Below are 13,866 nucleotides of genomic sequence, written 5' to 3'. Positions count from 1 at the left end.
AGAGACGAGTGATCGTACCTTCGTGCTCAAGATATTCGGCCTTTCTAACGAGCAGACAGACGCACAGACACACAAGGACAGGAAAACGCAAAACAAAATAACACACACACACACACACACACACACACACACACACACACACAAACTGAGTGATGAAGCTGTGAATACAAAAAGCATACAAAAGTTTTAAACAGTTGTTATGACAGTAGGGAAAATTCAAGTGGCACATTAATTGCTATTTCTAACAACAACGAAAAAACATACTTTCCACACACTCTTTGATCCCTAGCTCATGGTTGGAAACATAGATAAACACGAACTACCGTCCTTCTCAGGCAACCGAGCCTTGAAACACTAACCTGACACCATCCAACAGTACATTACTCAATACCAATGGCTGAAGACCTAACCTAACACCATCCAACAGTACATTACTCAATACCAATGGCTAGACTACCTAACACATCACAGTCATATCATACAAGCTGAAAACTAACCTAACACCATCAAATGTACATTACTCATACATGCTGAAGACTACTAACCATCCACGTACATCTCAATACCAATGGCTGAGACCTAACCTACACCACAACAGTACATACTCAATACCATGCTGAAGACTAACCAACCATCCAACAGTACATTACTCAATACCAATGGCTGAAGACCTAACCTAACACCATCCAACAGTACATTACTCAATACCAATCGCTGAAGACCTAACTAACACCATCAACAGTACATTACTCAATACAATGCTGAAGACCAACTAACACTCAATAGTACATTACTCAATACCAATGGCTGAAGACCTAACCTAACACCATCCAACAGTACATTACTCAATACCAATGGCTGAAGACCTAACCTAACACCATCCAATAGTACATTACTCAATACCAATGGCTGAAGACCTAACCTAACACCATCCAACAGTACATTACTCAATACCAATGGCTGAAGACCTAACCTAACAGCATCCAACAGTACATTACTCAATACCAATCGCTGAAGACCTGCAAACAACAGTTACAGACGAGCGAGAAAATTGTACGGGTACAGAGCTACGTTCGAGGTTCTAATCAGCAGTCCCCACGTCTTCAGAACACATGTTCTATCTCGTGGTTCATTATAGGACTGGACGTGACTCGAAACTTTTGAAATGAAGGAAGAAAAAGGGAAATAGATCGTACACTTTACCGGGATACGTTCGAGGGTACGGGTGTTGAGTGAGGGAAAGGGACGACGAAATAGGAATCATACACGGAAATAGATGGAAATAAGTAGAAGTAAGGAAATAGGTGGAAATAAGTAGAAACTGGGAAACGTTCTCAAGAGGGATAGAACTTTAAACAGACTCTCAGCTGACAATCCTCCCAAGGAGCTTCCGGATACCTGGGTGTAGTAATTACAGCGACTTCGTCTGGTGTAGGAACATGAGGCAACTGAATTTTAAACACCATCAGACCACTCGATCTCACGATGCTGTTTGTGGTAGTGGGAGAGAACGGAATTTCGTGGACGAGTGCGGCAGGAGTAGAGAAAAAGAACAGACTTCGTTGAGGACGACTTGTATAGTTACAAGTCAGTTGATATACATCGAAGAGACGAATATATCATTCGACTTCCTTTTTACAAAACGCCCCTTAAAAGCCTACGGGTCTGGTAGCATCATCAGAACAATAAGCAAAATCTTCACCACAGATGAAAAAGACGTACGTACGTTCCCCCACAGTCTCAGAAGACCCAGGTCTGTAGAAGGATGGAGTGAGGTCAGGTCGTGTGTTATGGGATTACGTCATAGAAGGGGGTGGGGACCTGATGGGCCTGAAGAGGGAGGGTGGGGGAATGGATGGAATGGAAGTGGGAGGGTGGAATGGGGAGGGGATGGGGCGACACTTCTAACATGGGAAAGGGGGGAGGGTGAGAAGGAATGTCGAAGGAAGACCGTCAGTCAAGCCAGAAAAGCGTATAAGTAAAACATTTCCTTTATATTCGTCTGTCTTCATCCACCTCAACTAGGTTCCGTCTCATCTGTGTTGCTATTTTAGTTAAAGAAACGTTCGTAATATTATCTTTTTTAGAGCTTTTCAGTGTGACATAAAAACCTTTCTAGGTATTCTCTCTCTCTCTCTCTCTCTCTCTCTCTCTCTCTCTCTCTCTCTCTCTCTCTCTCTCTCTCTCTAGGAGTGACGGGACATCCTGGGACTAAATCTATACCAACACAGGTGCTTTACCTGCCCGCCAGGGGGGCTAGCAGCAGGTGTGTTTACGGCGGTCAACGGAACGGTCTGAGCAGGTATGGCTGAAACACATCCCGAGGAACTGAATCATTAGCGTTTGGTAGAGGCATTCTGGGTATCCGCTTCCCTCCCACCCTCCCTCGTGCGTTGGCTTTGGGCGGAGATATACTTAGGCAGATTATGAAACTCGGTTCTGCCCCTTAGACTCGATAAATATTTCGCTTCAGCTCCACCTCCTTAACTACACGATAGGGTTTACGGGTTTTCACCCTTTTGAAGAATCTGTTGGCCTTTCTACTCCTGCCACATTGATCCATGAGCTTCTGCTCTCTTCCATTATCACAAACAAGCCTCATTTGGCCCTATTGGTCTGTTGCTGTTTGAATTCAGTCGTACTCAATTGATGGGGGTGTTGTGAGTTCCTGCCTGGGTGTAGGGAGCTCCTGCTGTGGGTGCTGGGAGGTCCTAGTGAAAGGGGGTTGGAGTCTCCTGCTGTGGTGTTGAGAGTTCCTACTGAGGGTGGTGAGATCTCCTGCTGCCTTGGTATTGAGAGCTCCTGCTGTGGGGTGCTGTGAGAGGGGCTGGAATCTCCTGCCGGAGGTGCTGTGTCATCTAGGATTATCGGACTCTCTCTCTCCCTAGGATTGTCCAGCCTACTGTCGCACACTGACCCAGGGATTACTACGTTAGCCATGATCTAAACTCCGAAGAAAAAAAAAAGTTAGGCTGTCTCACAACAACTGAGGAGGAGAGAATGATAACAAGCTGGTGATAACTGAGGAATGATAACAAGATGGCGATAACTGGGGAGGAGAGAATGATAACAAGCTGGTGATAACTGAGGAGGAGAGAATGATAACAAGATTGCGATAACTGGGGAGGAGAGAATGATAACAGGATGGTGATAACTGAGGAGGATAGAATGATAACAAGATGGTGATAACTGAGGAGGAGAGAATGATAACAAGATGGCGATAACTGGGGAGGAGAGAATGATAACAAGCTGGTGATAATTGAAGAGGAGAGAATGATAACAAGATTGCGATAACTGGGGAGGAGAGAATGATAACAAGCTGATGATGATTGAAGAGGAGAGAATGATAATAAGCTGGAGATAACTGGGAAGGAGAGAATGATAACAAGCTGATGGTAAAACATTTTCCTACAAGGAAATATCCATCATTTTACACAAGCTGTTGTCGTAACGTGTGTGAAGTCATCATAGGCCCATTTTCTGATCAGGGTTAATGGTGATTAAAGAGAAAGGATTTAGCAATATGGTAGATGAGTTTCCAACGGATAAAATCCTCTCAAACATAAATTTTTATCAGTTAGGCATCGGGAGCCTTCACCATCTCGTCTGTAGAAGCCAATGGCAAGAAGAAAAAAGTGATATATTGCGACAGACACTGATAGCACCCCAGATATAAGAACACAGCAGGGGAAGATGTAATTACAACAAAGATAGTGCTTACTATACATGGCCACCATCCTGAGCTTACATACCTGACCTCTGACCCCGTGCACCTGACTACCACGCGACCTCACCCTTTTTTCTCCTGCATCTGACCCACTGGTCAGCGTTATGGTCAGGGGCGTCAACATTAGTATGTGTGAAGCCACCGTTGGGCTGACGGTTCGTCTGTGCTCAGGGAAGGACAGTACTACTGCTACTACTACTACTACTACTACTACTACAGGTCTTTGGAAGACAATACCTTGAGCAACACTGTATCCCCGGAGGAGACAAGGTGCACGACGTACCAATTCTGACCATCTGTGTAACTCTTACCTTTACCCTCCGCGCGTGAACAAGGTCCTGATTTGACCATCTCTGTGTACAAAGCTTCGCCCTTTTATATAAGGCGCTGTTTCGATCACCCGCGTCCTTGTAAGACCTCTTCTATACCAAATGTGCCAGTACAGAGCCCTATTTCGCCTTCTCCTGCGTTACTTTGGGTGAGGCTGCCCAACCGGGCGCGCTCGATCATCCGTAAGTATAAAACGTACCGTCCCATCCATCTGTCCCTGCACAAGACCAGTTCCCTACCGTTTGCGCGTCTCACACATACCTGCGAGTGTCAACCTCTCTCTCTCTCTCTCTCTCTCTCTCTCTCTCTCTCTCTCTCTCTCTCTCTCTCTCTCTCTCTCTCTCTCTCTCTCTCCTCCTCCGAGTCCTGACCATACGAACGCCGCGTTCTTGGGGTAGCCTGAAGCCAGATGGATACATTGTGCATCGTTCTACTGGCCGTCTTCAGCGGGGGCGCCGTCTTCATCTTCGGAGTCGGCTGGTACATCAACAAACGTCTCGAGCAGGCAAGTCCACATTGCTGATCATCTGACGGTGCAGCTCTTGCATGGTTCCTACATACTTCATCAACTTACACCACCGGGGGTGATGAATTGTTAAATATTAACTTCATTATCAAAATCACTGTATATCATGGTAGTTTGGTTATCATTTTAAGATATAACGAAGATCAAGAGTACTGTTGACAGTGAGTGACCTCAAGTGGTGTCAGCAAGAAGCAACGAGATAACCTCGCCTTTCCCAAGTGAGTGGTGTCAGGTCACATCCGCATCGCATGACATCTGGTTAAGACAACAGCTTGGCATGATACACGCACAGTTCACTCTTCCAGAAAGGAATACATTTCATGCTGCATCTCCCCTGATGCTGGCAAGACCTTGAGCCGTCTGTCAATGTCGGGAGCAGGGGGTAGGTAGGCCACACAACGTGACGATAGAAACAATTCAATTTCTCTGCCGGTGCACAAACACACACACAGACACACACAGACACACACACACACACACACACACACACACACACACACACACACACAAGCAGGTCATATTCTGTTATCTACACGTGTATATTAGCTTCATTAAAAGTCACTAAAGGATGCTATTTAGGTAAGAGGAAATACATTGCAGGAATGGACGGTCGACGAGAGAAAATTCAGCAGGACTGGAAATTTTAGTACGATTGTGAGAGTCGGGCCTTGACAAAGATGAAAATGATATTCTGTTTTTCCCCACATTACGTGTCAAATGATCACCAGACAACAATAAACCTACGCACACTTTTTTCTTTTCAGAGTAGAAATAGTTTGAAATGAGCAAATTATTCATTTTCTTTTCAGTGTAGAACTGATTCAAACAGCAAATTATTCAGTTTTGTCATCATAGTCTAAACATATATATTTGTTTTTTTGTCTGGGATATCATACGGTGTTTAATACTGTGTAAAAGAAAATATCATCGAAACATCAGCAACAGTTTTATTCAAGTGTGTTGACACTGGCGATATACTGACATTTTCAGAGATTCTTATAAAAGCAGAGTATTGTCTGTATCTAACGACTCATCATTTTATTTTTACCCCAATACAGAAGAGGGTGAATGACGCCATCTCCAAGCTGTACATCTTCGAGGATACCATATAGTTAGATGGACGATGGAAGCACTCCCTCTATATAGTGACAGGAGTGAGGTGGATGGAGGCACACCCATTACGGTGCCAGCAGCGAGGTTAACTGATGCTCTCCCTCTACAGTGACAGAAACGTGAAGGATGGAGGCACTCCATCTACATAGCATCAGTGCTTCTGGAGATCGTATAAACATTCCCTTTTACAGTGTCGGTCGTTAACACCGATGAGGGAGGGAGGAAGAACTCTAGCCATTACGCCAGGAGTAGTGACAATGGAGACACTCCATCCCATCACTGAGCTGCCATTGAGTGCAATAGGTCCACTCCCTTTAATAATGCCAGTTCGGAGGATACTATAGGCACGTCCTCCATAGTTCCTGTAGAGAGGACGTTGGAGACCCATCCTTGCAGTCCCAGGAGGCGGATGATAGAGGCTACTCCTCATCAGACAGTGCCAAACAGGACTTCAGGAGCACCTGCCTGACGGAGGCCTCCGGGCCCGTCACCGTAGCCCTCCCGCGAGGCTTCGACTCTTATCTCAGGTTCGTCCAGGTGTTGGATCCCGAGCGTGAGAGGGGCCCGGGAGTGAGCGTCGGGTCACCTCGCCCAATACATACCAAAGGACCTCAATCGACGGGTCTCCAAGCCATTTCCACGGTACTCTTAGCTGGCCTTTGTCGTCGTCAAGTTATGCAAACGTGTTAATGGTGGCCTCTGCTGAGACGTATTACTATAAATTGGTTCGGTTATATTCTTTTTTTTTCCCATAAGTGTCTCTCAGATGTGGGTGGGTGTGTTCTGGAGAGGCTTTACATACGTGTTTATTTCTTCTTGTAGATGTTAGTTAAGAAAAAAAAAGTGTTACTATAAGGTAATAATAATTGAGGATGAGATAAACAAGATAAAAAAAAATCAATATAACTCTTGTTTTGTAACACCCTGTACACTATGGTGATATAATGTATGAATTCTTGTAAATTACGACTTTCATTTACATTTACATTTCCGTGCTCCTACGATTTTTCTTTTTACCACGTATTTTTACGTAATACGGTGACGCTTATCATCACTGTCCCTAAGTTACCGATCCTGTGATCTCATTATGTGACACTATGTATTGTTTCTTATATACAGATAATACACGATACAATCACATCATTGTTTTAAGATGAAACCTAATACTCTTAAGTTCCCATCACTGCTCCTTTATATTGTTACGCTTCACATCAATGCTTTTAAAACACAACTAGTGTTATTGTCCTGATTTATTTACCGTGAGTAAATGCATATGTACGACTCTCCATATGTTCATTACGGGAGTGGGCAAATGTCGTCATACAGTGTTACGAAGCATGAAGCTATATGACAGTACTGGCGATAATATCACAAGAGAATATAAACTCCACAGAAAACAGATGAATCATCTAAATAATGAAGATACTTTCATCTATAACTCAGTCGTCCTAAATGTGTTCATTGTGTGGGTCATGGAAGTCACCAAAGGGGATCATCGATCCTCTATCCTCTTTTGCCGCTCCAGACGTCCCGCTCTGACCCGTTGTGTGGTTAGTCTGTGGGTGTTTCATCCTCTCTCTCTCTCTCTCTCTCTCTCTCTTCTCTCTCTCTCTCTCAATCGCATGAAATATTCCCCGCGCTACGCCTTCCGAATCACGATCAGACGGCGATAAAACCCCGGGAACTGTTGTCGACGCGGGGCACGGAATGCCATCTTAAATTCCCGCCAGCGTCGTGTGTCGCCCATGTTTGTTTATGTCGACTCCTGGTGGAGTCCGACTGGTGTGTTCAGACCAGCCCAGCCAGCCAGTCAGCTAGCTACAGGAAAACCACAAGCTGACGATGTCTATTTTCCGTGTGTTTTACTGTTCCCGTAACTGGTCTGATGAACCAATACAGTTAAGGAACACATATAACACAACAAACAATCTCGAAACATGTTTCTATGTAATAACCTCCAAGAACACTCATGGGGTCATAGGTCCACAACAATCCCTGATGGCTCTACAGTTATCAGTTCGGTGAGGAGGAGTGGCACAGAAAAGTATCGTGTTGTTGGTATGTGGCTCAGACGTTAATCAAGCAGCTAAGTGCTCTGCATCTGGGTGGTGATCAGCACGTGTCTCACTATGATACACATGACCTACATATCTTTCGTTAGAGCCAACGATAGACCTATGACTCTACTTTTATACTGTATTGCAAATATGAAGCAGGATTAGATATATTGTTTTCAAGAATCTTTAACAAACCTCTCGCCTCTTATATAGTCATACCTCATTCTGTCTCAGGCAACTACTTCTTTCTTGTTCTCTACGTCTTTTTCTTTTTTTTCCCCTGCCTGTGTCTCACTTGCCTTCTCATTAACATGCCGACGTCCTCCTGCTGAAGTTCTAAATAGTCTTCCTCCGTCTCACACTTTTCCACGGTTCCTCCTCCTCCTCCTGCAGAAGGGCAAGACGATCTGCTTTAATTCAACTCCTTTCTTGGGTTCCTCAGGTCTGTAATGCTTCTTCCAGCTTCTCGGCTCCATTGTACCGTTCAACGATTGCGATTTCGATTTGATGATAGATTTATCGTTACGGGTTCAGACTGGACCTTTCAGTCTAGCAGGGCGACCCTCTGTCACCCTCCAGAGGTTAAACAAAACTAGATACGGCAACATATGCGAGGGAATGCACGTTGTCTCCCTCCTCGCTATAGATCACCGTCATTAGCACTAAGAAGGGGTCCACCACCAGACTCAGCTTCACTGCACTCTCAGTAAATCCAAATTTACTTCATCCTCGGCAAACGGAGGTACACTTCATCCTCGAGAAACGGAGATATACGTCGCCCTCGACAAACTTATCGTCACTTCGTCTTTGACAAACTTATCTTACTTCACCCTCGACCTCGCCAGTGTGTTTGAACCTGCCCTCGTCCATGGGTTAGGTCAAAGACCAGGGTTTGCCATCTGATACGTTGGAAATAAAATAGGATGAAAACAAAGAAACTGAGCAAAACATAATGCCAAAAGTAGACTAACACACACACAAGAGAACTCGTGGAATATTTAAAAAAAAAAAAGAGAAAAATATCCCAGACATATGGGAACACATTTTTCTTTATCTTCTTTAGGTGGAATGAAATTTTCATTACGAATTAAAGCGGATAATTACGATAAAAGACAGCACACAGAGTACACCGTGCCTAGCTCTCCACAACCACTACCAGTAATATGCGAGGCGCAGTTGACGACACAATAAAGAAGTATCAGCCTCTTTCGAGAGAGTATTTCTTACGGAAAATAGGTTTCAGAAGACAGCCCATACAAGGAGGAAACGAGAAAGCGATATTCTAAGAAAATCCGATCCTCTTTGCATGAGATTTGAAGTTATCAGTCGCGGGCTGGCAAGTGACACGGGCAGATGGAGCCGCTCGTCAGTTAGCACAGCCAGCTTTCTCAGTGTCAGAAGAGGGAGGAAAAAAAAAGGGGGGTTATAAGCAAGAATTACTCTGTGGGTGACGAATAAGGAGACAATTCTTCTCTCTCTCTCTCTCTCTCTCTCTCTCTCTCTCTCTCTCTCTCTCTCTCTCTCTCTCTCTCTCTCTCTCTCTCGTTTCATTTTTTTTTTTGTCCAAAGGACAGAAGTTCTCTTGAAGTACACATACACAGAATTTCAGTCGAAGCTCTCAAGATCCTACTTGCCTCCGTCGTATGCAACAGATTAGGGAGTACAAGTACGACGTCTTGCATCCAGTGGTGTAGAAACTATCCGACCAACCAGCCAGGTGATGCAATATGTTTACTGACTCCTCTTCACAGCTTCGTCAGCCGTACATGCAGTATTATGATGACAGTCGCCCTCCTTAGCACGATGGGTTCTCCTGAAGACGTCCTCCGATCATGCTCCTCCATGACTTGCAAATGACACAACACAGCCACCCAGCCATACACACTCCACCACCACACAGCACCCACAACAGCCACCCAGCCATACACACTCCACCACCATACATCACCCACAACAGCCACCCAGCCATACAATTCCACCACCACACATCACCCACAACAGCCACCCAGCCATACACACTCCACCACCACACATCACCCACAACAGCCACCCAGCCATACATACTCCACCACCACACATCACCCACAACAGCCACCCAGCCATGTATACTCCACCACCACACATCACCCACAACAGCCACCCAGCCATACATACTCCACCACCACACCTCACCCAGAACAGCCACCCAGCCATACATACTCCACCACCATACATCACCCACAACAGCCACCCAGCCATACATACTCCACCACCACACATCATCAACAGTAGCCATTTCTACCACTCTATCCTCCGTAAGAACCCCAAACAACATCCCATCTCCCCACTCCTCCACAACACTCATCTCTCCCACCCTCCACTTGCACCTCTCCCTTCCTCGCTACCGCCTCACCCTGCTGCTCGTTCCTCTCCCTTAATCCTACTCACCATCCTTGCCTTTATATATCTATGTCCACTCCCTCCTGCCTCCTCCTCCTCCTCCCTTAAAAAGAAATTCCCCCACCAGGTTGTGTGGTACAGGCCTCTACATAATTCATGATAAGCCGATGTGCCGACGTCATCAGGTGTGGATGGAGAGCGCCAGTGGCGACTCCATCACACGCCCCTGAGCAACACACACACACACTACTCCTCCTCCCTCACAGGTCCATGGTCTCCACAGCGAGTGGGAACCAATTAAATGAATTGCCAGCATAGTCTGCATATTTCGCGAACTATGAAATATACGTATTTCACTCGCCTGAAACAAGAGGATCAAACTATGATAATTCTGGACATGTAAGATTGGAAATATTGCAGGAAACTTATATGTATTGATTCGAGGGAAACACTGCTACTGTGTCAGGTGGGTGACGAACCCGTGTCCCAAACATTTGCTGGCGAACGTTCATAAATCCTGGGGTTTTCATCCTCGTTTCCCAGGAGGAACAGACGAGTTAATTACTTCAGACTGGAACTCATTAGGGACAGCCCTTGGAGACCACGTCTATGACACTCTTCCCTTAATGTTTCACCATGGAAACCCAACGGCTGGGTGTGTATGTGTATGTGTGTGTGTGTGTGTGTGTGTGTACTGCACATATCTACACATAGGTGCGCGTACTGGAACTCGTTCACGCACACGAACACGCGAAACGGTATTCTTTTACGGACATACACGTAAACACACGTATACATCACATATACGCATACAGACACATATACATACATATATACTCAAACACGGACACATCTGGCGCCAAGAGATGGATATCTTGTGAGCAACTCGTAGTCATATGTATCGGTTATACTTGTAGTCATGTGTATCAGTTATGCTTGTAGTCAGGTATATGAAGAACGCTTGTGTTCAGGCTCAGGTTTCAAGAGTATGAGAGACTTGCAGACCCCCGTGAAATGAAGCGACAAGACGGACGTCTCCATCTGGAAGTAATTGTACGTCCACATTAGACCTTTTAATTAGATTTCGTGAATCTAATTAATTATGGAGGAGAGGAATCGTATTTTGCGTCCCCAAGGACAACCTTTTTCTTTTTGTGTGTGTATCTTCTTGTAACCTGTGAAGCTGCGGAGGAATTCCTGCATAGGATGAAAAAAAAAAAATATTCGATAAAGAATAGAATTTGTTCGTTGAAACATTCCTTTTCCTCCAAGCTGTGTTGAGAGACCATTCGCCATCTGGTAGCAGGATGAGAGGCATGAGACGTCTGGTTGGGATGTGTCCCATTTGGCACAATAATGTTACTGGGGTACACAAGGCTCTTTAGGTGTTCGTCTGGTCTCGAATCGAATTGAAGTTTTCAATATTTTCTCGAGGGTTTTACCCATTCGTTTCGAGGACGGGAAGTGAACAGTGTGTTATGCGAGAGACTTGGGCCTGAGGGTCACTCGACGAGGGAGATTGGTCGAGACAAATGAAAGGCTCACCACTCGCCCGTCAGCGTGAGGGAGGGAAGTCTGGAGAGTAACGTGATGTCCAGTCCAGGACCTCTGCTGGAAGAGGCGGCAAGGTTTCCTCCGCTGCAGGAGGGGGGAAGCAAGGACCCGCTGCTGCAGGAGGTGGTAACAGGGACCCACTGCTGCAGGAGGTGGTAACAGGGACCCGCTGCTGCAGGAGGGGGCAACAGGGACCCGCTGCTGCAGGAAGGGGTGGCAGGGACCCGCTGCTGCAGGAGGGGGCGGCAGGGACCCGCTGCTGCAGGAGGAGGTGGCAGGGACCCGCTGCTGCAGGAGGAGGTGGCAGGGACCCGCTGCTGCAGGAGGAGGTGGCAGGGACACGCTGCTGCAGGAGCATCTTTACGTCTGCTTTTCCTCTTAGGATAAGAATCGTTCTTGAATTTCGTGCAGTCAAGCGAGGCTGATTATTTCCATTGTGGTGATGTGTTCGTGATGCACTCCACCCGGAGCTCTTGCAGCAGTCAAGTGCCTTCCGGGGTGGGGCTGTCTGCATCTCTCCCAGGGTGAGGCTTGAGACCACTCTCCCAGGGCGAGGCAGCCTACCACTCTCCCAGGGTGAAGCTAGCTGCCGCCCTCGCAAGGTGGGGCTAGCTGCCACTCTCCCAGGGTGAGGCTGGCTGCCACCCTCCCAAGGTGGGGCTAGCTGACATTCTCCCAGGGTGAGACTGGCTGCCACTATTCCAGGGTGGGGCTGGCTGCCATTCTCCCAGGGTTGGGCAAAACTTTTTCTTGTCCTTCCAAAGTCCAAATATCTCCATTGTCTCCGCCTTGGAAAGTGAAATTAGACTAAAAATTCGCTATAAATGTAAATTAAGTAAACAAACCCAGAAGTACATAATGCCACTCTCCTCCTGCCATTGTTCTTCCTCCTCCTCCTGCCTCTCCTCGTCTTTCTTCCTCTCGTCATCCTCCCTCTGCTACCTCTCTTCCTCCTCCTTCTTATCGCCTTTCTTCCTCTCTTCCTCCTTCTTCTGCTGCCTCTCTTCCTCCTCTTCCCCCCTCCTTCTCATGGTCTTTCTACCTCTCTTCCTCCTTCTTCTGCTGCCTCTCTTCACCTTCCTCTTTCCTCGTCTTTCCTCCTCTCTTCCTCCTGCTTCCCTGCTTCTCCTCTACATCCTCACTATTCTCCCTCTCCACTCTCGAGCTGTTGCAGAAGCAAGGATGGAGAGGAGGAGGTGTGTATGTGTAGTGGTGGAGGTCAGTGAGGGGATCATATAGTGGAAGGGGTTCATGGAAGCGATGAGTATGTAGTGGAAGAGGTCAGTGTGCACTGGGAGAGCTCAGTGGAAGGGGGGCGAGTATGTATATTTGCGTCCACTATAAACAGATGTGGGAGGGGAGGAACGGGTCGCATGACCCTCCCACAGTTCAAACACGTTGCGTCCTCCATCATTTTTCATCGGGTTCAGAGGCAAGATAATTGTCATTTTTATCAATGTAAATTTTTTTTTTCTCTCTCCAGTATTACCATAATCACATCTCTGCCACCGAGAATACGTTACCATTAGTGGGATGTCACTGTCATGATCCGTGACGGTGCGATTTCTCTTTGTCAAAGCGTAGCATATATAATGATCAAAGAGAATAAGAAAGGAGAGATAGATAAACATAGATAGATAGATAGACAGATTATATATGTATATATATATATATATATATATATATATATATATATATATATATATATATATATATATATATAGATAGATAGATAGATAGATAGATAGATAGATAGATAGGTAGGTAGAGAGAGAGAGAGAGAGAGAGAGAGAGAGAGAGAGAGAGAGAGAGAGAGAGAGAGAGAGAGAGAGAGATGCAACAGCCCACGTAAATCTCCCCGTACATGATTTGCACTGGAAAAAACGAGATCATCACGGCGTAGAATCAGACGCACATTGTCCGTAATTACGCCAGAGATGCCGTACAGCACGAGTGATGGCAGCCATTTGGGAATAATGATCGCGTCTGCGTTCGTGAATCCGGATTTGCACGCGAACCTTCCCCCACCTCCTCCCCCTCCGCACGCCAACACAACACAACACATGCACGGCGTCCACCTTAGAACGTAGCTGGCGATTCAATGAGTCGGAGATCGTTTGAGTATGGAAGTGAAGGAACCGCTGAGAGAGAGAGAGAGAGAGAGAGAGAGAGAGAGAGAG

The 13,866-nt window shown here is 46.1% G+C and overlaps 1 protein-coding gene and 1 long non-coding RNA gene across 5 annotated transcripts in view; one reads left to right on the top strand and one right to left on the bottom strand.

Moving 5' to 3' along the window:
• The window catches only part of LOC139747459 (putative neural-cadherin 2), a 296,803-nt gene that overhangs the window by 63,424 nt on the left and 219,513 nt on the right, over positions 1 to 13,866 (bottom strand). The gene's annotated exons all lie outside the window — the stretch shown is intronic.
• Positions 3,829 to 6,836, top strand: LOC139747274 (uncharacterized). The gene is made up of 2 exons (XR_011712362.1): positions 3,829 to 4,562; positions 5,642 to 6,836. It is a non-coding gene; the product is annotated as an uncharacterized lncRNA (long non-coding RNA).

Source organism: Panulirus ornatus, chromosome 68 (genome assembly GCF_036320965.1).
Source record: "Panulirus ornatus isolate Po-2019 chromosome 68, ASM3632096v1, whole genome shotgun sequence".
Lineage (NCBI taxonomy): Eukaryota > Metazoa > Arthropoda > Malacostraca > Decapoda > Palinuridae > Panulirus > Panulirus ornatus.
The sequence above is the reverse complement of the archived record's forward strand: the minus strand, read 5'-3'. Positions and strand labels throughout refer to the sequence as shown.